The sequence below is a fragment of the Emydura macquarii genome, unplaced genomic scaffold (genome assembly GCF_026122565.2).
Source record: "Emydura macquarii macquarii isolate MOO-44397 ecotype Brisbane River unplaced genomic scaffold, CSIRO-AGI_Emac_v2 contig_71, whole genome shotgun sequence".
NCBI classification, from domain to species: Eukaryota; Metazoa; Chordata; order Testudines; family Chelidae; genus Emydura; species Emydura macquarii.
The window spans coordinates 2088618-2112929 of NW_027130208.1; the positions used below are offsets into that span (position 1 = coordinate 2088618).

The 24312-nt window shown below is 46.6% G+C and overlaps 1 long non-coding RNA gene across 2 annotated transcripts; it reads left to right on the forward strand.

Annotated features, from left to right (window-relative positions):
- The first annotated feature begins 6690 nt into the window (after positions 1 to 6690).
- LOC137147750 (uncharacterized) lies at positions 6691 to 23807 on the forward strand. 2 transcript variants are annotated; one of them, XR_010918324.1, is made up of 3 exons: positions 6691 to 6765; positions 23045 to 23119; positions 23650 to 23807. It is a non-coding gene; the product is annotated as an uncharacterized lncRNA (long non-coding RNA). The 2 variants fall into 2 exon arrangements; XR_010918325.1 differs by having other exon boundaries at positions 6697 to 6765; positions 22982 to 23119.
- Positions 23808 to 24312: the final 505 nt, after the last annotated feature.

The following is a 24312-nucleotide window of genomic DNA, read 5'->3' on the forward strand; positions in this document are numbered from 1 at the left end:
ATATTTCAATCAGTGAGACCCTGAGTAAGTGGGGCAGACCCACCAGCCAGACATGTGGGAAAGAATTCTCTGTAATAACTTAGAGCCCTCCCCATCTTGTGTCCCGTCACTAGCAGTAGGAGATATTTGCTGCTAGCTGTCCCAGATCAGCCACATGCCGTTGTAGGCAGTCTCATTGTACCATTCCCTACATAGACTTGTCAAGCTCAGTCCTGAAGCCAGCTAGGTTGTTTGCTCCCACTGCTCCCCGTGGAAGGCTGTTCCAGAACTTCACTCCTCTGAGGGTTGTAGCCTATAGGCCTAGCCTGCTTACTTGCATATGTACACATATATATCTTCCCTTATCAATTAAAGTATTGTTGTTTTATTATACTAGAGTCATAGATTTATATTAACGTATTTTAGCTGTAATGCAAGGTACCTGACAGGCCACATCCTGTATGAAAGCTGAGGCAGTTAGCATACATCTGTTCGGGACCTTTGGCCCAGATAAGTAACGATGAGTTAAAGGATAAGACATTTATGGTTATAACCTTAACCCTAGATAAGTCAGGAGGCATCAAAACAGCGAGGGGCTGTCTCAGGTTATGCCCCTGCTAAACTTCACAGATACACCACAGTACCCACAAAAGGTCCAGAAATAACAGAGGTGAGATAAACGAACCGTCTGGAACCATCTGGAAAGGATGTGGATCTGTCATTAATACGCAGGAACCTGCCAGCCTATAGAATAAGTGTACCCTCATAATTTGGGGGTGAAGAATCCAAGTTTGGACTTAGAAGGAGGACCCATATTGCTCAGGGTATAAGAAGGGGCAAATCGTGTTAGTTGGGGCCATCGTCAGCTACTCCTTCTTGAAACTTCTTTCAGTGAGTGTTAAGATTTTCTTCTTCGTTTATACTTAGTAGTATTTGTAGTGTTAGTCTTAGCCTCATGGCTCTTAGCCCTTGAGCACTGCCTACTTCACTCCTCTACTCAAGAGCTGAGGAACCGGACATCTCTCTCAACCAGTACCCTGCTCGTTCACACAGCAAAGCGGGGTAAGTCGGGCCCCAGGAGTGAGGAATTGAGATGGCACAGCTACACACCAGTCCAGATTGCAGGGTGGGGGGGACGGGACACATCACAATTCCCAACCTGGATCCTCAGGAATTGACCCAGGATACTTTACATCTGTGTGAGCCCTACACAAACCATAATAGGCTACCTGCATTCCTACAGAGCCTTCTTGAGAGCTGTCATTAACTCGCAGGCACTCTGGAATGAGCTGAGATGAAAGCCAGGCCACATAAACATTTGGAATTCTGTAGTTTCAAAACACAACCTGGAAGCTAATTTACTGCAAAATACTGCAAAAACCGTTAAAAGCATGACTTTCTTGGGAGAATTCTGAAGGAGGGATCTAGAAACTGTAATGACCTAGAGAGAGTCTCATTTTTTCTTCAAACAGCAATAAACTACTTGGAGCAAGTTCAACTGTGGTGAAAGAAATCTATCCAAGAAAGCTGCCTGACTTGTCTTTGGATGAGGTATTGCCCTTCAGTGAGCTTTAGGAAGTGATTGAAGCCCTTTCTCTGCAGGACCCGATGGATGAAGACAACATATTTAAGGAACACTCTGTAATTGTTCCTGTGAGGCCTAAAATTGGGGAACGGGAGAACAGTGACCACCAGTGCTTTGTAATGGTCTAAAATTGCTGTCTTGGTTTGCCATAATTTCCCACGTAACGAGCACCTTAGCATCTAATGTGTTTTTAGAGGGAAAGTGTCTTTATCTATTAAAAACAAATGGACTGCTGCCAGGAAGGGGGGCAAACTGAGACTGCTGAAAGATGATCTGATGAGGAGTGTTAACTGCAAAATGAGATGTGAATTTCACTCTAATAGTTTATCAAACAGGACCCTTGTGAGAGCTCTCAAGTGTGCTGCCAAATCCAGCTTTCAAAGCAAGGAGAGTAATACAAGTGTAGTATTTTTAATGCTGGTGATTTCTTGTTCATTATCTGGTACCTGAGCAATTCTTTGAACGGCACAGAGCATTGTTTAAGACTTGCTCTGTGTGTGTGTGTGTGTGTGTGTGTGTGTAAGTATTGTGCTCTTTTGTTATAAACACCCTGACTCAATGAAAGTCTGCCTCTTTAGGACAGACTCTAAAGGGTATATTCTCTTCTTGATACATCCAGAAAACACTTTTACACACTGAATAGAAAATATACTCTCCAATGTCGTATGCCTTGGCTGAGACTTCCCAAAAGATGACAGAACCTTGTGGGCAGCTGCAGTGGCTCAGATATTTCTCAGGCAATTATTTTGTCAGTCATTTATTTCATTTATTCTGTTCTGAACTCCCATTTAAGTAACCCTACAATTCTTCTAATGCTTATATATCCTCTGTGGTCTTAATGTTACCCTAGTGCCTCATTAAAATAGGTGACAAAAATCATGTTCTATATGTTTATTGGCTAGATTTTTTTCTGTGCCCTCTTCATAAAACTGCACCCATTTTGCACACAATTCTCAGCGTAGTGATATTTATAGCTCAGTGCTTTGCTGCTTTCGTGTGCTGTTACATTTCTTTAGATTTTGTTCCTGTAGTGGTTCCTCTCATGGAAGTAAGTAGGAGTTTTCCATGTGGGCCAAGCTAGTTGCCTTGCAGGCATGCTAAATTTTCTTCAACTGCAACTAAACCAGATCAAATTGTAGCCAATACCTGTATGTCAACTGGAGCTGGCGAAAACATTTACAGAAAAATATTTTTGCAATAAAAATAAAACCTTTATGACCAAAATGCATATTTTTGCTGAAAATGTTCAGTTTGGTCACAGCTGTTTTGTTTAAAAAAACCCCAGGAATACTTTCATGATGTTTGCTCCCAGTCCTTCTCTCCCTGTTCTCCTCTTCCCCCTTTGCCATGGGAAAAGGAAAGTATGGAGGAGGGAAAAGAGACAAACCCCCCCAATAATTGCATTTTAAAAATTGTCTTTAGTCAAAAACCAGAAAAATGTAATGGAAAAATTAGACTGAAATGAAATATTTTCATTTCATTTGGAAAATGTTCATGGAAAATTACAGCATTTTCCCCAGCACTGTTTTCTCTCTGGGGGCATAAGTCTGCAGCTGGATGGAAATCATCATATCAGTTGCATGACCTTTAGCTGAGTAATTTACGTGCACATGTGATGCATCTCTCAGAACTACTTTACTGCCAATGCACTCTGCCGTCTCCTCATGCTACATAGCTTTTGTCTGGTTACTTACTTTCTTTCTGTTCCTTTTTGTTTATGGCTTGCAGCAGACCATGCACACTCAGCATGCTGGCCTGAGTGCTCATTCTAATGCTAGGCAGTGGAGATCACACACAAGACAATAGTTTTAATGGCAGTGTGCCCCAGCATTCATGCAGAGGCCTGCCATGCAAAGGAGGCATGGGCTGGTAAGAGCAGGTGTTCAGCTGTTCAGAGTCGTGAGTCCTGTTGTGGTAACCCTAGGATTTCATGTATGTTTTCTGTGACTAACATACTGTAGGTAGCAATCACAAAACCTGGTCTGCAGAACCAAAGAATGCACACTGTATTAGAGCCATTCATCTGTGGCATGGAGTGTGTACAGGGGGAATGATGTGTGCAATGGGGTTTAAAAGGTCCTTGTTTCATCTTAGAAAACAGGTTATCACTGCAAAAAAAGAAATACTCACGGAAACTCAGGTCAAGACAGGAGCACAAAATCCATAGTCAGTAATTACCTGGTTTTTCACAAGTGCTCAGTACTACCAGCTTCCCTTGAAGTCAGTGGAAGCTGGTTTTAGAAAACTTGGCCTTGGTGTGTCTAACCCAGTAGTTCTTAAACTTTTTGTATTGGCAAACCTGTGAGTGTGACCCCACCCACCCCCCGGGCAGTGCTGTCAGCTCCGCTGCCTGGGGGATGACAGCTCGCGACCCCCATGTAACCACCTCATGACTCCTGAGGCGTCAGGACCCCGAGTTTGAGAAACCCTGGCTAACACCACAAACAGGCAAATACACCATTGATTCATAAGGAAACCCGTAAGAGAACTTTCCATGATTTGCGATGTTTTAGAAATGAGCAAGATCCGACACTGCAGCTCCCTGAGTAATTCAAAGGGGTGCACACTAGTAAGATTGCGGGGAAGGGTTGCTTTGATGAAGCAAAGGGGACTGATTTCTCCATTGCAATATGTTAGCTTAAGCTGGCACCCGTTTGCCTGGCAAAGCACGCAGGTGTTCAGGGCTGGACAAGAGAACCGGAAGGAAAAATAAAGGAAACCGTTTCCTTCCTGGAGATGGCTGTGTGTTTGCCTGGCACTGTTCAGCCCAAGCCGGTCTGAATGCCACGTCTCAGTGCTGGCAGGGCACTTACCAGCCTTCATCCACCAAAGCGACAATTCTTGTCCACAGGAAACCTAACTCACTGGCTGCTTTACCATTGTCCGGGTAAAATAATAACCAGCCTCTGGCTTCGGTGCTCATCTGGGAAGGGGAGATGGGAATTTCCTCCCTTCAGTCCTGATATACACAGTTAGCTAAATCGGTTATTGTGCGGGGACAGCTGTAAGGTGATGAGTCACTCCCATACTAGGCTCCAGCCAATCCCTGAGCCAGGAACTGGCCATGTGACTCCCAGACAAGGTATATAAGCCTCACAGGAGGCACAGCCAGCAGATCAGTCTGTTCAGTGTCACTCTGTGGCTTGGCACTGGTGCCTGGCTGACAAGCAGGGACACAGAACTTTTCTGGCCCTGGGGCCGTGTTGTTGACAGCAAGCTCCTCTGGCCCCGGAGAGGAGGCAGAGAATGCACCCCTCCAAGAGCAGTGAAATTTGTATTCCTGTGTGCACCCCTGCTGACAGGGGCACCAGACTCCCCACGTCTTAGCCTGCTTTAGCCTTGCTCTTACTCCTGCTCCAGTTCTGTCCTGTTCCGCCTCCACCCTGGAAGCCTGATTCTAGCACCGACCACTAGGCCTGACCATCCCCATTGCAGTGTCTGACAACAGCATTCTGACTCTGAAGCATCAGCTGTTAGATACTGGTGAAGGCAAGACAGCAGGTTAAATAACTGACCGAGAAGCACTGCTCTGATCTGGTGCAGCAGTTCCTGTGTCCTAGCTCTTTGCTTCAAAGCACATCGAGGCATTCCGATGCAGAAGAATGCACGTGTGCCCAGCTGAAGTCGATTGCTCCGTGTATTTCATTCTCTCTCTCTCTTTCTCCTGCCTTTCCATGTTTGTTTATCTGTCTCTGTTGAGAACGTTGGTATGTCTCTCTGCACTGGGGGCAGCACGTCTTGCTGGTTCTTATTTTCACCTGCAGAATTAAAACATTACTAAATTTCTTCGAGTGTAATGATATAATCATAGATTCCTTTGTCTGCAATGTGTTCTTAAGTATTGCCTTGGTCAGTAATTTAATTGCATCGGAAGTGCCAACACGCTGACATTGTTAAGGTTAATGACCCGATGATTTACAAGACAAGGCACATTTACTGGCAAATGGATTTTAGTAATTCTTCTACTGAACAATGAGAAGAACAGTTTGCACATTGATCCACAGAGCCCTACTGCAGAGCTGTATCCTGACTTCAGCGCTAGGCAGGAAGCCTTCCTCCATAAACTCATTAGCGCTCAGAGTGTTTCCTCAGTTCTATCACATTGACACTGGACCGTATTGAATTTCAAATGATTCTTTTCAATATGGTCCATAGATTTCCTTCCCTATTCGGAGCTCTGTGGCACCAGGGAGGGTGACTGAGAAGAGAAGAGAAGAACAGGGCCTGATCTGACCTTCAATTCACTAAATGTGAAGCAGGATGGGTCAGTGGCTTTCTGGATGTCCTGCCCTGTAAAGCATTTCAGGGTAGAGAGGTGGGGGGACAGGGACGGGGAATTCAATATTGATAGAGTAAAGATCAGCTGTGCATATGTAACAAGAGCACAAATGGGGAAAAAGCAAAGCAAATAGAGAGGGGGAGAGAAACGCTAGGCTGAATGAGTGAAATGGCGTAAGAACATCACAGCTCTTCTATCAACACGGCTCTCCGCTCCCACTCCAGGCCTGCTCAGATGCGCAGGTGTGGCTGATGCTCAACCTTTCAAGGGGAAAGTCTCCCCTGGAAGAGATCCCCCAAAGGCCTCCTACATCTTACTCACATGCTGTTTTAGGGGCATAAGTGAGACTTACAGTGGTTCATAGGCCAAGTGCAAGACCTCTTTACAGAGGTGAATGTCACCTTGAGGGGAATATACTGTGGTTTGCTCAAATCTGTTTACAGGTTTCCAAGTGCCAAGAGCTGAAACTGACTTTAGGAAGCACGTCTGAAGACTGTCTGGGAGGGGGGTGGAGACTTTAGTAGCTCAAATAAGGTATGTGGGCCCAGATCCGCAAAGGTATCTAGGCACCTCATGCCTATTGATCTCACTGGCATTGATCTCAAGCAGAGTATCTGCTCCAAGGACCACTCATCAGCTCTCTCTGTATTAGGACACTTTGAATCCCTTATTGTAAGAAGCCGTGCCAATGTGAAATGATCACTCTTATCTGCAGTTAGCAACCTAATACTCTGTTCTCACAGGGCGGCACTGGCCCTTTAAGGTCAGTCCATTTGTGCCCGGTCAGCTGACCCCAGTTAGGGTTAAAAGAGGGCTGGGGAGGGTGTGGTGGGGAAGAGAGAGGAATCAATACACAGAGGGCACCTGGTGAGTCAGAGATGGAGCTGCAAGAAGTAGGAGCAGCTGGAAGTTCCTCTGAGAGGTAAGGGGAGTGGGGAAAACCCTGGGAGCTGTTCTTTGTTTAGGACCCAAGATGCCTGGAAAGAGACTCTGGGTGTGGAATTGGGTTCTTTGGGGGGAAAGGCCAACTTGTTACACCAATGCTATGGTGTTTGTGATGTCCTGGAGTAAGACTGACAGACTTCATTCCCTGAGGGCTTCCTCAAATGTGAGATGTGGGTCCCATGCAGCTACTGTTCCCTGAGGTCTGATATTTGAAATCAGTCCATCAATAAATAGCACCGTCTGAGAGCACATTAAACAGCTTTAGTGTCATTTAAAAGTAAAAAGCTGAAATGCAACAATGCACAAGATTCTGGAAGGGGGAAAAACTGTACCATAAGGATAAAGCTGAGTAGTATTGTTGGCTAAATGGAAGTAACTGTGCCGTGACTGATTCTTTATTTCCAAGAATGATATTCGAACCACAATTAACTAATAGAATGATGAAGGTCATATACTGGCAAGTACTGGATGTGAGATTTTATTGTCTTTGTCTGTCAGGTCAGGAGTTGTCTGTGAATATCATAGACAAGGCTGGCTTTCCTTCAATTTAGATGCAAAGCAACAGTTCAGAATGATGTATGTGGCAGGGTCCTAAGGCAATTAGCAAACTAACTTGCTAAACCACTGACCATAATTTCTGAAAGATATTGGAGAATGTGGGAGGGTGGTGATGGTGGGAGGGAATGCAACATGCGAAAAGAGCATTTGTGCCAATTATCAAACTGGAAATTCTAGCTTTCACAGAATCCTAGAATATTAGGGTTGGAAGGGACCGGAGGAGGCCATCTAGTCACTGGTAAAATATTGAAACCAACATTAAGGGAAAGCAAGCTGTAAGCATCAAGAAGTTAACGGCATCATGAATAATAAACAAGGCTGGTTTATAAAAGAAGTGGACAATTACAGCAGTCTACGCAGAACGTGCACTAGATGGACTTTAATAAAGAGTGTAATAGACTGTAGTGTATAGAGAAAAGAGGGAAATAATGGGAAGGAAAAGGGTCGGGAAAACCAGGAAGGTGGGCATGGAGTTGTGAGAACAGGAGGCAGAAAGATGCAATTACTTACAATAAATGTTGAATGTTTGGCTCAGCATGAACTGGGATGGGTTCTGGTATGTGGAAATCTTCAATATTGTCCTGTTTTCTGTAGCGGAGTCTTTCATGTGAGGCACTCTCTACAAACCCAGCTCTAACGTCTTTGATTAATTTTTAAACATTATGCTGTCAGCTTTTATTTCCAATAAACTTGAGATTTTAATTGGTCTGAAACATATTAAAATGGAATATTCTGTCAGTCTCTCTAGTTCAGATGGGCTGATATTGTTAAAATAGGACAGCTGAATATTGCACTAAAGCAACATTTCATTTGCTTGTGTGCTTTGAAAATATCAGAAGCTTTGCACTTCAACCTTGCTAAATTATTGCTGTTCAGAATCTCTTGTCTCCAGTTATTTTCACGTGACACTTGCATGGTCATTAATTTTCAGTTTTGTTTTTCCAATTAAATGGTCTTACTGAAAAGCACAGGTTAGGGTCTATTCGAAGGTGCTAAGCAATCAGCTGCACATCTGTTCATTGTGAAGATGACTTGCCTGAAGGATTGTACTAAAAAAAAGTGTTAACAGTCCAGTGTTAGATGAAGAGTGTGGTTGCAAATTCACAAATATAGTTTACAAATCTGATGAAGTTTGTAACTCTGAGAACGTTGGCGTAACCAGTGCACAGCTTGAAAAACCGTGAAGAGAGCCTCAGAAATAAGGACGTAGATTTAGACTGGTGGTGGTAGGTCCCGATTCTGGTGTCAGATGAGTGTGAGCAGGCCCTGGTGCTTGTGCACAGCCCTGCTGAAATCAGAACTGGGTTAATTATGGCTGCCCACAGAGAACTTGAAGTGGACTTGGTCAGGGATTTTAAGCACATCCGACTTCAGCTGTTCCGACTTGCAGTTTGGTTTGGCCCTTTTTATAGGGATGAGAGCCAATCTGAAGTTCACATGTGGATCTGGGCTAGGGTTCTGAATTCTCCTCCAAATTCAGTGACCGTGTTTGCTTTGAGTCCATCTCCAGCTGGCCCCAAAAGAAATGCCTCGTTTTGCTTGGTTTTGCTGAGTTTTTGCATAAAATCTTTAGCCAGTAGGTGATAACTTATGTGCACATGAGAACAATTTCTGAGCACGATAATACCTGGTACAATAGCTTACCCAACGCGATATTAAAATTCTCCTGCAACAGTCATAGTGCTTCCAAACGATATTAGGGTTTTTGGTGCCAAAGAAACCATTGTCTCAGAGCTGTCTCTTAAGAGTGGGAAGTGTTTTGATATTGGTACAATCGGAACTAAATTTCTGTAAGACTCTATTAATAATCTTCAGGCAGGACTGAGTGGCAGGGGAGTCCCAGGGTCCCTGAGCAATCTGAACTGAGCAGAAGCCCCAAAAGAACTAAAGCGGTTAACACTTGACGTGAAGTGCAATATTTATACTGAGCTCATTGTGGAATTTGGCCACATGGAGAAAATAATTTAATATAGTTCTCTGGGGATCTGACTCATACATCTTAGCCACTCAAGGGCAAATCCTGCCCTGCCTCTTCAGCTGCCCGGCAGTGGAACCGGTTCGGTATCCCTGCAGAAGGGGAATAGGATGGAGTGGGGCATTGGACGTCTCCTGCTTGGCCAGGAGAGCTGCTTCAAAGGGGTTCCCAGAGTGGCAGGGCTAGGAGTACGGGGGGTGGAGCCCGGGGGTTCTCTGATGTAGCTCTTTGTCCTCTGCCTTTCTCTAGTGCCATGTACAGGGCGGGGGGGGAACCTCCATGGAGTGGCCACAGGGAGCCTCTGTGGACCATGAGGGACAGGATTGTTCCCCAGCTATGCAGGCAGGGTGCTGGCATGAGGATTCGACCTTAAGAACCCAATCCAGAGCTCCCTGAGGAAAGGGGAAAGACCCCGGCACTTCAGTTTGCTTTGGAGCTGGCCCTCTGCGCACCAGAATGAACACCCAGGGGTAACTTCGCTTTTTCTCCTGGGAAAAGTTTTTGAAGTTGTCCTTGGGGTCAAACACAACTCGCACACGTCAGTGTTTAAATAGCCAGGTGCATGTATCCCTGGTCGTTGCAAACTGGGTGTATGGACTTGGCGTTTTCAGTGAAAAATTTAAAACAGAATTTTCACCCAAAACGTTTAGGGTAAAACTGAATATTTCAAATCAGTGATGCTGTCTCTGTGCCTCAGTTTCCATGGGGTGGGGGCAGGAGGGTGGAGGTGGGAAATTCTGACCAGCTCTAATCTCAGCTTCTCCATCCATGCGTTAAGAGTTACATTGGCCCAGCTGCAAAAGGGACTTTGAGATCTTTGGATTTACTTAGTGCTTCATCAGACCAAGTATTGGTCCAGCACACTGGTCTCGTATATCCAGTGCCAGAGTGTCTAGTGACTTGCAAGCCGCTTATTTTCACAGAAAAAAACAAATTTGTCATCCACCGACACTTTTAAACAGTTGTTCTTCCATACGCTACTCCTTTGTGTGTACACACACACACACACACACACACACACTGAACTCCCCTTTTTGACATCTCCCCTCAACAAGAAAAACCATCATTGCTGCACTTTTGAATCCTCCAGGGCTCAGTCCTGGGACATGCCCAGCCTGATGGGGGAGTTTGGGAGAGGCCAGGGACTGCGGTTGCACCAGTATGTGGATGACACCTGGCTCTGCAGCTTTCTCCTCCTGTACAGGCAGTGCTGTCCCTGCGTGCAGAGAATCACATGTAGATGAAAAACAAGTGGCTTAATATCATTGCAAGTAAGATGGAGGTGATGTTTAGAGCAAGGCAGAATATTTGAGTCCTGAATGACTCAAACCTGTCAGTCCGTTGTCATGCAGCCTCTATATGCCAGCCCCCTGGGGAAGATCTTGAAGATGTAACTGGGCCATAGAGCCATCAACATAGTGATGATAGCTCCCAATAACAGAACAGCAAAGATGGCTCCTTGAGTGGTTCCCTGGTAGGACATAATTTAAAATGGGGGGAGAGGGGGTGAATCCTGGTCTCTCTGATGTCCTTGGGAGTTTTGTCTGTGTTTAGTGGAGCCAGGGTTTCACCCTTGGACTTTTACTGAGCAAACTAATCCTCTTTCTTAGTGCATGGAGTCACAGAACATGAGGCCACCAGCATTCTGAGTGTTCAGGGGTACTGAAAGAGGCCCACAGTTTGTCTGACCACTTTGATATTTCACAACAGCAGGCGCGATACATAAGCAGTTTTTTGAGTGGAATCTCGCAAGTTATACCTCCATCGAGATGTACTTCTGGTTCTTCCTGGCTTATAACGTCACACACGTGCACCAATAATCAGCTCCCTGTCTCTGCAGTGGCTTTACTAGGCTTGCCATCAAGTAGTGCAAATCAAGAGCTTCTGTAGTTGGTCGATTGTGATTCTGATTGCCTCATCGTGCTTGGTTTAACAGGAGCACATCAGAGTGCCAATGCTGGATTTAGCTGTAGTTATCAACACGTTCGGCCTGCGCGGGGCCAAGTAATTGTCCTGTTTATGCTCTGACAGGTTAAAATAATGTATTCGAGAATTGAGAGTGAAGATGAAAAGCTGCCCAGGGGGTTAGCAACTGTTACTAGCAGTGACAAGCAGTGTAAGCGAGATGTATGGATAAATTGCTATTGCTCCAGAGGTTATTCCTATTAGCAGGAGACCTATAAGAAACCCTAACAAGGCATTAATACAGTACAGCTAGTAAAATAAGCTTGTCTGTCCTGTCCAAAGCTCAGGATTAATGGTGCTTTCCAGCGTTTTCTTGATGTTCCCCTGACAGGCTGTGATAGACCTTTAAATAAAATGAAAGCTCCATGAGGCGGTTGGAAGGAGTTGAGCAACTCTGAAGATTTAAAAGCTAATTTAAAAAAACAAACATTTATCTGAGCTGTGAACGGTTTCTTGGAAAGACATTCTTGGGTTCCTCCCTGCGTGGAGTCAAATTACGTCCTAGAAGCCAGGTCTTGGGAAAGGCTATCTTTTCACAGCAGAGTTTCTCTCTGAATTAAAAAACTTTTTTTTATTTTCTTCTTTAATCCATGCTCTTGGAGTTCAGAAAGAGTCATTTAAACAGGAACCACGCAGCATCCTCTCCCTCTGCAAACGGAGGCTGTAAATGTTAAGGAATGGTTTAAAAATAGCCAGAGCCAAGATGCTGCCCTCAAACCCAGTGTGACTTGCCTGCAGGACAGAGAGGTGTGCTCGGGCAGAGCTCATGGCAGAACTGGGGCCTACTTCCCAAACACATGGTCGGGTTGAAGAACGAGAATGAGCTTCGGCTCCTTCGGCTAGCACTATAGTTTGTAACATCGGGACACAGGCTGTCGCACTGGAAAAGCCATTAGCACTTAAAACGCTGCTCCTCCCTGCCTAAGACTGGGGGCATGGATGCTCTCCTAGCATGCTGCCTCCCCAGTGCTTGCCCTTACTGGGTGCTCCCTCCATCGGGGGGAGGCAGGTACTTTGGGGCGCACACATGTTCATGTACAAGCTTGCATCTCTAGGAGGCACGCAGTATAAATATTTAAAACTATCAGTGGGGAGGGAAAATGTTGGAACATCTGTCAGGAGAACAAGAAGGGCTAATTTTGTTGTTGTTGTTTGTTTGTTGTGAGCGATCACGATGAACTGCTCTCCGAAATGGTTAGAGAGCCGTTCACAGGCAGAGCAGCGCAGTAGCAGCGGGGAGAGGGAATACCGATGGGGACGTACATGGTGCCATTATAAAGTGAGAGAAATCATCCTGTCAGACAAGATATAAGTGTCCAAATTAACCAGATGTCAAAATTATATGGTCTCTCCAATAGCAACTGACTGAAGAACAGACTAGGGATAGGAGTTATAAAAGCAGACCACGGCAGGTTGTAATTTAATTCTGACAGCAAGTAACTGCAGTGGTAGTCACCAGACTAACCGAAAGGACTATGATTTCCCATCCCTTCCTCCGCCACCTCCCGACCCTCCATGTTTTGCAGTGAACAGAAAATCTGTGCCTAGAACTACACTGCATGGAAACCCCCTACCAAATGTAGCTACTGACTCACGCCAATATGCAGGAGGGAACTTTGAACCCTCACAAATCAGGAGAAATTCCTGTCTGCAGCAGTATTAGCAGAATTAGCTTATTGCAAAGTGAGCAGGTGGGTGAGGTGCTATCTTTGAACGGGTTAACCTCACTTGGTGAAAGAGACAAGCTTTCAAGCAACACAGAGCTCTCCCTCCGGTCTGGGGACGATTACTCACCGTTCTAGCTAAGTACAAGGTGAAACCGATTACGCGTAAGGAGTAACCCATATTGCAAGAGACCATTGAAGAAGTGGGCAGCTACCACACTGCAGCCATAAGACAAAGGAAGGGTTAGTGGGCTACAGATTGGTTTTAATGAGACACAAAACCAGTATCTGAGTACAGAACTTCTACTGTCTAACAAAGTTAGGAATTTAAGCTCCTCGGCTTGTCTTTTGAAGGTGTTGTGCACGTTTCCTTTGAGGACAAGGACTGGGAGACCAGATATGGAGTGAAAGTTTTGTGAAACGTATATGCCCAGAGGTGACAGGGCATTTTGTGTGTCATCGCTTTTCTGTGCCAGTTCATTCAAGAGTGGAGTGATTGTCTGGTTTCACCCATGTAGTTGTTGTTGGGGCATCTAGGGCACTGGATGAGGTACACCACATGTTGTGATAGGCATATGTAGGACCCAAGGATCTGGAAAGGTGTGTTGTGGACAGCATTAAACGTCGTAGCAGTGGAGATACGTCTGGAGGTTTGCGTTTGTTATGGCAGAGTCTGTTCAAAGGAGTAGCCGTGCGAAGAAGGACTCTCCCACGTTGTGTTTGTGTTTGCTAAAGAGACCTCTGAGGTGAGAACTCAAAATAGCAAGTACAGGCCCAAGACTCTGTTGTGCTAGGCACTGTACAACCCTAAGAAACCGCCCGTCCTGCAGGGCTTACAGGCTCACTGTGCAAAACAGTCTAAGGGTGGGAAGGGAAACCAGGGCATGAAAGGGGGGGAAGGGCCTGGCCCAGTGTCCCACAGCAGGTCATGGCAGAGCTAGAACTTGACCCTTGGTTCTCAGGCCGGTGCCCAATGCACTCCTACTCCCTGCGAATGCGCAAGGGAACGGCGGGGTGCAGCCTTCAGCTCGCAGGCCCCCTAGCTTTGGTATGAAGAGTCCCCAAGCAGGGGCACTGGGCACCGATTCAGAGCCTGACCCAGTGCCTAGTTGGTGCTGGATCAGGCTGAGCATGCACCCGAAGTAGAGGGAGCTCTTTGTACTTGGAAGTTTGGAAATAATGGCACAGGCCTTTGATTTAATCGAGAGCATGAGCCTGCCCACGCTCCCCGCTGAGCGGATGTGCTCAGTCCCAGCACTACGCTCTACACCCAGAACTGTGTGCAGAGTCGGGTCCAGATACCTTACTGGGACCAAAGGGGCCCTGCAAGTCACAAAGAGAACCCACAGCCCTGAACTGGACTCTAAAGCGGGGCTAACAATTTTCCATCAAGTCGTTTTTGATGGATTTTATGTAACCAAAAGAGAATTTGTGAAGTGTTTGCTTTGATTGAAAACGTTCACTTTTCCATTGGGAAAACCCTCTTTTTTTGTTTTGATTTTTGGCCAGAAACATTTTATTTGCACATTGGTAAACACTCCACTTTCTGCAAAATTTTCCATTTTTAAACCCTCCCTCCCGCGCCTGCATGTTTTCTGGCCAGCTCTACTTTGAAGTCCAATCAGTTGCACTGTGTTCCTCATGCAGATGTAAGACTGCACCCCTGGCCTTTACTACAGAAAGTAGGAAAGTTTACTGACATTCACCCTGGTGCTGGGGCCTAGTACAAGGATTACATTTCATTTACATCCTACTGTGCTAACCCCTTCCAGGGTGAATCGCCCCTCGGTGCACATCAGTGAAGTTCAACTCTTCTTGTATGGCATACTTGACCTTTAACTATGAATCTCTTTTCTTTCCACATTTTATTGTTCATGAACTTCTGGTTCAGAAAAATTCTTGCTGCCATTCATCCAGTGTCTCTTAGTCTGGAGTAATAAGAGGTTGAGAAAAATCAAAAGATCCACGTTATACATTTTTTGACACTTAAAATAAAATAAAATGCTCCATTTATTATTTTTTCACCTTCCTTGACAATGCGAACTGCAAGCAATTTGGTAAATGGATTGAAAGTTTGTCTAGTTGCACTGTACTTTCTGTAACCTCAGCTGCACTGCTATTTTGTAATTTTTAACAAGTACAGTAAATGACATCCCTGGAGAGTCACTCATTCCCACCTTCAGTTACTCATGAAATATCATTGAAAGTTGACTGATTTTCGACACCAACTGCAGCACTGGAAGCGCTCCTGCACCAGTGCTTCAAGACCCCCTCTGAATCGTTTCAGAACCTGAATATAAGATATCACAAAGAGACCCTGGAACCAGCGCCATTTGATGTTTGTACCTAACCCACCCTTCTAATGTTCTTCTAATGGTCAAATAGCTTGGGCATAGCAACACTACCGATGTGAAGACATTCTAACCTTGATTCTCCTCTCACTGGCTACGGTGTAACTCCAGATCAATGGTTACTCCGGACTCTCAGTAGGGTGGACTAGGCTCCTGAGGTCCCTTCCAACTCTATGATTCTATGAACACTACCGAGCCTACGGTGTAACTGATGGTTACTCCGGACTCTCAGTAGGGTAAGTGAGCGCACAATGAGGACACTGCCACATGTCGGTATGTCTTGTAGGCTCTGCAGTCAGGACAGGTTTGCAAACCTTATGCCTATATAGAATCTCACTCAAGGCAGTGGGGCTTCACGTTGGCTCAAAGGTCCATCTTCATGGATTCAATTGCAGGTTCGGCGTCTGAGGGGCAATTTCTGCCCTGATGTGAAACTTCGATACTTCTGGACAGGATTTGAACCTAAATTGTGAAGATTACACTTCTTCAAATGTTAACTATGATAGTATTTGCACAACACTAAATCTAATATCCTTTCTCAGACAGCCACACCAATCAAAGACCTGTGGCACCTCCAGGTTGCACTAGGTTATCTGTATGACCCATTACTCATTATTGTGCATAATCCAGAGCTAATCAGAAAATGTTTAACTTTCCCCACATTGGAAAGATAATGGAACTAGAAATACCCACATTTGTCTCTTATATTAATATGGAACTAGAAGGGACCTCTTGGGTCATCAAGTCCAGTTCCTGGCTATTGCAGACAGCCCTTGTAGGAAGGTGCTGTGGCCTCCCCCGGAGCCAGAAGCTGAGGGAAGGCCCCAGCAGCCTGAGCGGCCCAACCCCGGCCCAGCAGACAAATCTGCCTGGCAACAGAGGGACTGGGCTGAAATTGGACCGTCCAACCAGTGGCGGCGGGGCGGAGCCCCTACAGGAAGGGGCGGTATAAAGGACAGGCCCCAGAGCTCACTCTGGGAGAGACCACCGTTGGAGGCAGATGTGCTGAGCCTCTGACCACCCCCAGCCCAACCCGGACCTGGAGACTGGGTGGGGCCTTCAAGGAGCTGGACCAGGCAACCCAGCCAGAGAGACTGGGCCCAGGTACCAGAGGCCCGGAACTGGACCGAGCCACCAGAGCCCCGGGACTGGGCAGAGCCCCCGGAGCAACCCAGTGGAACATACTTCCTGAGGCTGGATGGGACCTGGAGGAACTGCCGGCCGCCAAGCCCCCTGACCTGGGACAGGACCTGGATGAGCTGCCAGAAGCCAAGCCATTCCCCGCGCCCAATGACCTAGAGGAGCTGCCCCTCGAAGAGGAGTGCCCCGCGTTGCCGCCCGTGGACGAGGAGGGACTGGCGGGCCGACCCTGGACAGAGTGCCCCAGAGGAGGCAGGTCCCTGGGATACAGGGAGGAAGTAGCCCAGGGACAGCCATAGACAGTGGCTGAATCTGAGGCCCCGGTGGCGTGTTGTGGCAGGAGCCCCGCCAACACAGTGGCAAACGCCTTGGCCACTGCTAGGGCCCTGGGCTGGGACGCAGTGGAGACGGGTGGGCCTGCATCCCTGCTCCCCCCCTTTCCTAGCCACACCTCCCTATCGCTCCTGAGAGAAGGAACCCACTGCTTTGCTTGCCCTGCCTGAGGGTCAGAGCGATAGACTGCTTGCTCGCCCACCGCCGGAGGGCTGGGCTAAGCCCACGAGCGAGCTAACAATTCCCCTTTGTGTTGGAAGGTGCTGTGGCCTCCCGCGGAGCCAGAACCTGAGGGAGGGCCCCAGCGACCGGGCCGGAAAGGAGAGTCTGCCACAGTCCTGTTATAGAATCCCATTCAGAAATGTGTCAAACTCCATTTTAACTCTAGTCTGGCTGGTTGATCCCACTGCTCCTCTTGGAAGGCTATCACACAGTGCCGCCATCACTCACACTTCAACAAAATACTACAGGAGTAGACCAAAACCCTGGAGTATCACGAATATAAACGACGACGTTCTGGACCATAATTGTAGAATGCTGTCACTACTTCTGGAGGACACAGCTCTTCAGCTGCATAAGTACAGGACAGGAAAAATGACTATCTTCAGGGGGCTAGCATGAAAGTTTGGTCCGTTTAAAGAATGCCCGTTCAACTGCTGGTTGGAGAAGTGATAAGCAAGTGGGTAGGAAGGAGGTTGAGAGAAGTGTGTGTGTGCAGATTGTGCAACCCCCACTTCCATCGGGGAACACTTGTGTGAGCAATCCTAGGTAATACTAGAACATCTTAGGCGGGGCGGGTGGGAGTGGCGGCGGGGGGAGCAGGAAGGCTAACGAAGCAGGAAATATTTCTCAATAGGATTCCTATTTTTTAGCCATCTCAATAATTTTCTTTGAGATGGATTTTTTCCTTCTCAGACTGTTTGAATTTATGATTTATGAAAGAGTGAGTTTTTCTGATATAAGAATATTGCTTTGCAAATTGATTCATTTGCAGGTAGAGATGAAGGGACTATTTTTTTTGACTGTTCAGTCCCTCATTCAGGGAGAATTTTGCCGCAGTGCCAGTCTTGTGCATGACTTAAGTCTTGCTCTGGCCCTGTGCCCGGTGGTAAATGTCAGCCTCGAGGTCCCACCCTGTATTCATAGTGCGCAAACACACTCAGGAAATCAGAGTTTGTGGGGTGGAAAAAATGCAGGATCTGATCCTGCGTATTAGACAATCCAGACAAAAGACCAGGACATGAGTGGGAGAAGTTAGAGGGCTGCGAGCATGCTGAGATTCCAGAAGATCTGGAGAGCTGTTCATCACAAACAATAGCCGGGATCCTACATATAACCAATTTAGTATAATGATACATACGAACAGTCCCGTGGAGTTGATGTAAACGGTGTTCACAGATTTGGTGTCCACACTTGGCACAGGGTTCAGAGAAGAGCTATAAGAGTGATTCATGGCCTGGAAAATTCACCTGACCATGAGACTTAAAGAGCTGAATCAGCTTAGCTTGTTAAAAAGAAAGTTAAGAAGTGAGTTGAGAATCACCTACAGAGAGAGAGGCTTGTGAGTCCAAAGACTTGTCAAACACACAAATTGTATTGCACAACAGCACCAGTGCAGTTAAAACAGTACAAGCCTCCAAGTATGGCTGCAGATACTGATATATAGTTGCTTTATACTGAGGAAGGGGAATACATCAAGGTGCCTTATGCAACTGTTCCCTCCCTAGGGGTTATACAAATAGATCTATTTGGGTTAAAATTAACCCCGTGACCAAAATACACATAGTGTGTAGCCCAGGCCTCTTACAAGAGGGCGCTTTGACTTCACACAGACATTGCTGACTTCCACAGTTCAGATCCTCCTGGAAATATGATGCACATTTTTTTAACAGAATGGATGTCCTATACTGCAATGTCAGCCTAGATTTGTACTCAGGCTCAAGCCTAACCCCTATTCTGTCTACACACAAATCATGCTAACCCAGGGCTCAGGCCCGGGGTCCCAGGACCCCACAAGGATGGACAGCATGAACCTGAGTCAAGCCAGGACCCATAGCTCAAGTCCTATTGCTCCGCAGTGTAAATATCGACCCTGGGGACTTGTGCTCTGGAAGGCCACCAAAAGTATTCTGCGATCCCACGGGCTTTGTCCTCTGGACAGTCATGTGTTCCCCACACTGCACCAAAGCCGAAGGCTGGTGTGGCGGCACTTTGGGAGGGCGCTAGGAAGTCGGGGGTATGGGTGGCTGGACTCCAGCCCACATAATAGAGTGTAGACGCTGGAGTCCAAGGTGAGGACCCAGGGTTCAGTAACTCCTAACCTGGGATTGCCAATGAGGGTAGATGCTCAAATCCTAGGTTAACACAGCCAGTTAACTGCTAACTTGAGTTCTACTCACCCGGGGCTTACATTGCCGTGTAGACATGGCCAAAGAGGGTGCTGGAGCAACTCACCAAAGGCTGTGGTAGATGGTCCATTGCTTGGATTCTTTAAATCAAGGCTAGATGGGTTGTTTTTTTGTTTTTTTTTCAGGTTAAGGTCAGTGCATGACTCAGGAGGTGACATTCCACGGCCTTTGTAACGTAGGAGATCAAACTAGAGTTACGTCAAGGCGGGATGAGACAGTCTATGAATCTATATCTGATCCCTGAATCATCAGGATTCTGGGAACTTTAGATGATGCCCTTACAGCTGTAAAATGTTCTGCACTGCTGCATTTCTGAGCAAAACTAATGATTTTAGTGTTTCATAAAACATTTTCGTGATCCCTTTGCATTTTCCCTATTTATGTATATTTTTCCCTTGAAAGTAATTCTTTTTATATCCGTCTTTTATAATGGTTTCTTTTGTATCCTTCCTAAACTTATCATTTCTTCATCATAATTCTCTCTTGTTGCTATGTGATGTTCCACTGTTCGGCTGTGTTTTTTCTTTGATTTAGCTGTTAGTATTGTTTTAACTCTTTCCGCATTTCTCTCTCTCATTTTGCGCCTGCGCTCACTCTCTCAAAAACAGACAAAGGATTTCATTTTCTCAAATAATAAGGAAGATTTTTAGTATCTTTTTTTAAAAATAAATTGCATCTGAAAATGACAACTGGGTTTGACTGAAAGGTTCCACTTAGCCTCTTCTTCCTGGGATAATACATTTCCTCTGAGCGGGCTGTGGCTTTTGTCCTCTTCAGAGCCACCGAGATCATTTTCGGTCAGTTCAGACAAGGCTGCTAATTTAGTTGACTATAGGTGGTGCTTTGACTTCCCAAGCTTCAGAACGCACCATTGTGAAAAATAGATGCAATGGAAAAGACAGCTGTACCTGAAGTCTACTGCCTAGACAAACACATGCCGCAGATTTTCAGTTAGGGAGGCTAGGATGGGGGACAGGAGGGTAATAATTCTTGCTTTGCAAGTTACTGCAAGGGTAAATTCCTGGGGTTTTGAGAGGTTTTTAAACATTAGATTTGGCTGAACGTTCTGCCTCTAGGATGCGCCTCGCAGGCTCAGACAGATGCCTGGGGGTAGGGCTTTGGGTTGCAGAACTGACCTGTCTTAGCTTAAGTTATTCACTGTGTTATCAGCTACAAGCTCTTAGTGTACGGCTCCTCCACTGCTGGTAATGTTCTCTGCTCTTTCCCCACAAGCCTCTGGAGGCCCTTGTCCCTCAGGATAATGCTTAACCATTCTATTGGGATGTGCAGCACTAAAATAATCTACAGATACTAATTCATCCGTTCACAGCCAGCCCTCCGCTGCCCTCCCTGCTTTTTCTTTTAAAAAAAATCCTCATTGGCTTCAATGGGAACTTTGAATACAAGGCGGGGAGGGGAAGGATAAAATATAGTCCCAAGGGATTTGCCCAAGGCCAGACTAGGATTTAGGAGTTCCTGGCTCCCAGCCCTGTGCTCTGGACGGCTCTGTCTCATTTTTATTTTTCCTGTTTCTAAGAGAACTTCATTGTAGCGCCCACCCGATCTGGGCTAGAACCAGCAAGGGTGCTCCGTTCTGCATGGCTTCCCACCAGGTGTGCAGTACACACTCCGTGCACTCTGTGCTGTTTTGAGCAGGTAGGCCATGCAAAGCCCAGTAGAGAGAATCAAATCTGCATGGCTAGGAGTGAAGGTCCCTCTTAAAGATAGGAGTTTGCAGAAGGCGTTTACACAAGCCTCAGGGGAACTGTTAGAGGTGGAAGGAATCTATTGGGTTCCTAGGAAAAATGAGAGGCAAGGGTCACAAATATTCCCATCCCCTCTCAAACAATACTTCTAGGGTCTGGTGGGTTTTTTCTATTTTGCACCAGATTTGCCAGTGTGGAGACTTGTTTGAGGAAGGTCTAGCAGTTGGTGCAATGAGTACATTCTCTTCTACCCCACCACCAACTCCCTTTCCAAAATCCAGTGTGCTGGAGCTCTTTGTGTCATGAACTGCTGAATTTGCCTCATGCCAGTGGTTTTACTGTGGCTTGTTTGGGATAATGGAGACATGTCACCAACTGTCCCCTGTGCACTCAAAGGCAGGTTAGTCCCAATGCTGTGCTAAAGAATGTGAACTCCCCAAAAGGAGCACACCTGCCTGCCAGGCGTCTCCAGAGAAGGTGCAAACCAGCTCACTGCAGGTGCGGCTAAGGCCAGAGTCCCGTCATGCCTAACATGTCCTGGTAGGGTGTGGGTGACAGCCAAGGGAGAGTCTTAGGAAGGAACAATCATTTGCATACGTACAAAATGGGAAATGGCTGCCTAGAAAGGAGTACTGCGGGAAGGGATCTGGGGGTCATAGTGGATCACTAGCTAAATAGGAATCAAGTGTCACACTGTTACAAAAAAGCAAACCTCATTCTGGGCTGCATTAGCAGCAGTGTTGTAAACAAGTCACGAGAAGTAGTTCTTCCGCTCTGTTCCGCGCTGATCAGGGCTCAGCTGGAGTATTGTGTCCAGTTCTGGGCGCCACATTTCAGGAAAGATGTGGACAAATTGGAGAAAGTCCAGAGAAGAGCAACAAAAATGATTAAATGTCTAGAAAACATGACCTATGAGGGAAGATTGAAAAGACTGGGTTTGTTTAGTTTGGAGAAGAGCAGACTGAGGGGGGACAGGATAACAGTTTTCAAGTACATCAAAGTTGTTACAAGGAGGAGGGGGGGAATTGTTCTCCTTAACCTCTGAGGACAGGACAAGAAGCAATGGGCTTAAACTGCAGGAAGGGTGGTTTAGATTGGACATTAAGAAAAGCTTCTCAATGGTCAGGCTAGTTCAGCACTGGAATAAATTGCCGAGGGAGGTTGTGGAATCTCCACCACTGGAGATTTGTAAGGGCAGGTTAGACAAACACCTGTCAGGGATGGTCTAGATAATACTTACCCCTGCCGTGGGTGCAGGGGACTGGACAAGATGACCTCTTGAGGTCCCTCCAGTCCTATGATGCTGTGATTCTACAAGACCTAGCGTAGCAACACATATTGCCCATCTAAGAAGCAGACCATGAAAGGGACTCAGAAGAAGGATAAGACACTGATCTACACTGCCACCGTCGACTTTACTTCCGTTGCCGTACCGCGGTGTCTCCATTGTGCTGTGTCAATGGGACGCTTCTTCTGGTCGACGTAGCCTGACTCCTTTTGGGGAGTGGGGGGTGGATTAATGGTGTCAATCAGAGAGCACTTCTGGGATTGATTGAGCTGGTCTCCACAACCCGCTGAATTGAGCCCTGCAGCCATCAGTGCAGACACTCCCTTGGTTTGGGAGTGAGCCGAGAACCGAACGGCAGGGTTAGAATGCATTCGGTGACCATGCTAGGTAACTCCACAGCTGGCAGCTTGGGGGCGGATGGGGCAATGAGGAAGCAAATAGCCTTTGGTGACGGGGAGGTAAATTTCTCATTGTCAAAGGTCAAGTCCGTGAAATGAAGCGTGGATGACGCCTGGCTCAGACATGCCGTAATTCAGCAACGCCCACAATCCCATTCCCCGCGCTGACCGATGTTCACGTGCTCAAGGTCCAGCCCCCCCTGTTGTGACCCCTGGGAGTGGCTGGGTTCTGTTTGAGAGTCAGGCCACTTCATTTAGGTGCCTCCATGGGAGATGAGCTCTCTCGACAATCTGGCCTAGGGGATGCTGTAAATCTGCTTTCACTTATGTGCCCAAATACAATGGTGGTAGCCATTGAGAAAGCAAGTACCTGCTTAGGTGGCTTTTTGGCCCTCTTTAACCCCCAGGCCAAGACTTCCTTCTTCCAGGAATTTTTTTCCCAGAAGATTTTTTTTGGGCTGGCCCTTTAGATTTGGCAGAACCAAGTAGCAGCAGCTCTGAAATGGCCATTTTGCAACTGAAAGTGCATCTGTCTCATCCACCTGGTGAGTATTAATTAATTTCCCCTTTTATTTGTGTCTGAGGAGATGGTATGTTCTCACCACAGCCACTTACCCTTGGGAAGAGGAGTGTGCCCCGATGCTCTAGCCAGCAGGGAGCATACCTTCTTTTCACACTGCAACACTCTCTTCTGACCGTGAACCTGCCTGCTTTGTCCACAGTGGCTGCATGCCCAGACTGCATCCAACAGTATCAGACCTTTGTCACTGCTTTTGTCTAACTTACCCTGCTTTGCTCACTTCTTCAATCCGTGTTTGTGCAAATACTCAGGAGGACAATGGGACCCATAGTTTATTGGTGGGGAAAGTGTTTGTAGCTGTGGGGGGAGGGGGGCAGAGAGGGGGCGTGTGTGTGTTTAGTCCCCTCTGTTAACTTCAGCTAATTCCGTGCTGCCACACTTCCCAGGTGCCTCCAGTATTAATTATGCCATGATATTCCATTGATTTCATTGACACGTCCATTTTTAAAATAGCCGCGAGAAGTCTGCACAAAGGTTTATTGATCTCTCGCACAGAGCCAGATCTTTCGAAAGGGCTGAGTGCCCACAACTGGGGCCAACTTCCCCACAGAGCTCAGCTGCCTCTCAGGCAAGTGGATAACTGTGACTGCTGAGCGCTTCTGAACATCCTGGCTCTGTCTATAAAACACGTTTGAATTGAATTGCTGGGCAGTTTGTCCTGGTCACTCTGGGATTTCATTGGTGTCATTTCATGGTTGCTGTTGATTTTCACTATTTTTAAATCTGTTGCCAAACGCAAGTTCCTGCAGGAGTTTGTTCGCACCAGTGGGCTCTGCTCACTTCTTTGTCCCCATTGCATAGCTACTTATTTAGCTCAGGTACAGAACCTTACAGGCTTCCTTCGAAAGCTAGCACTTGTGCGACATGAAATTCAGTACTGCAGGTGTGTTCCAAAACCCATGTAGGTATTACCCGGTCAACAGAAATGGATCCCACATGCACAGTAAACATAGCTACTAAGAACCTCAGAATGTCCTCAGCACTAGCACGGACCCTGCACGGGTGAGGGTGGGTCAGTAAAACCTTACCTGGTGAACTGATGAGATCCAGGCTAAAAGCTTTCGGTAACTGCACCAAGATGACCACACAGACGGCGAATGAATGTATCCGAGCTGCAGCTGGCTGGAAATCTGAATGTTTGAAAAGGCTGACCTGTGA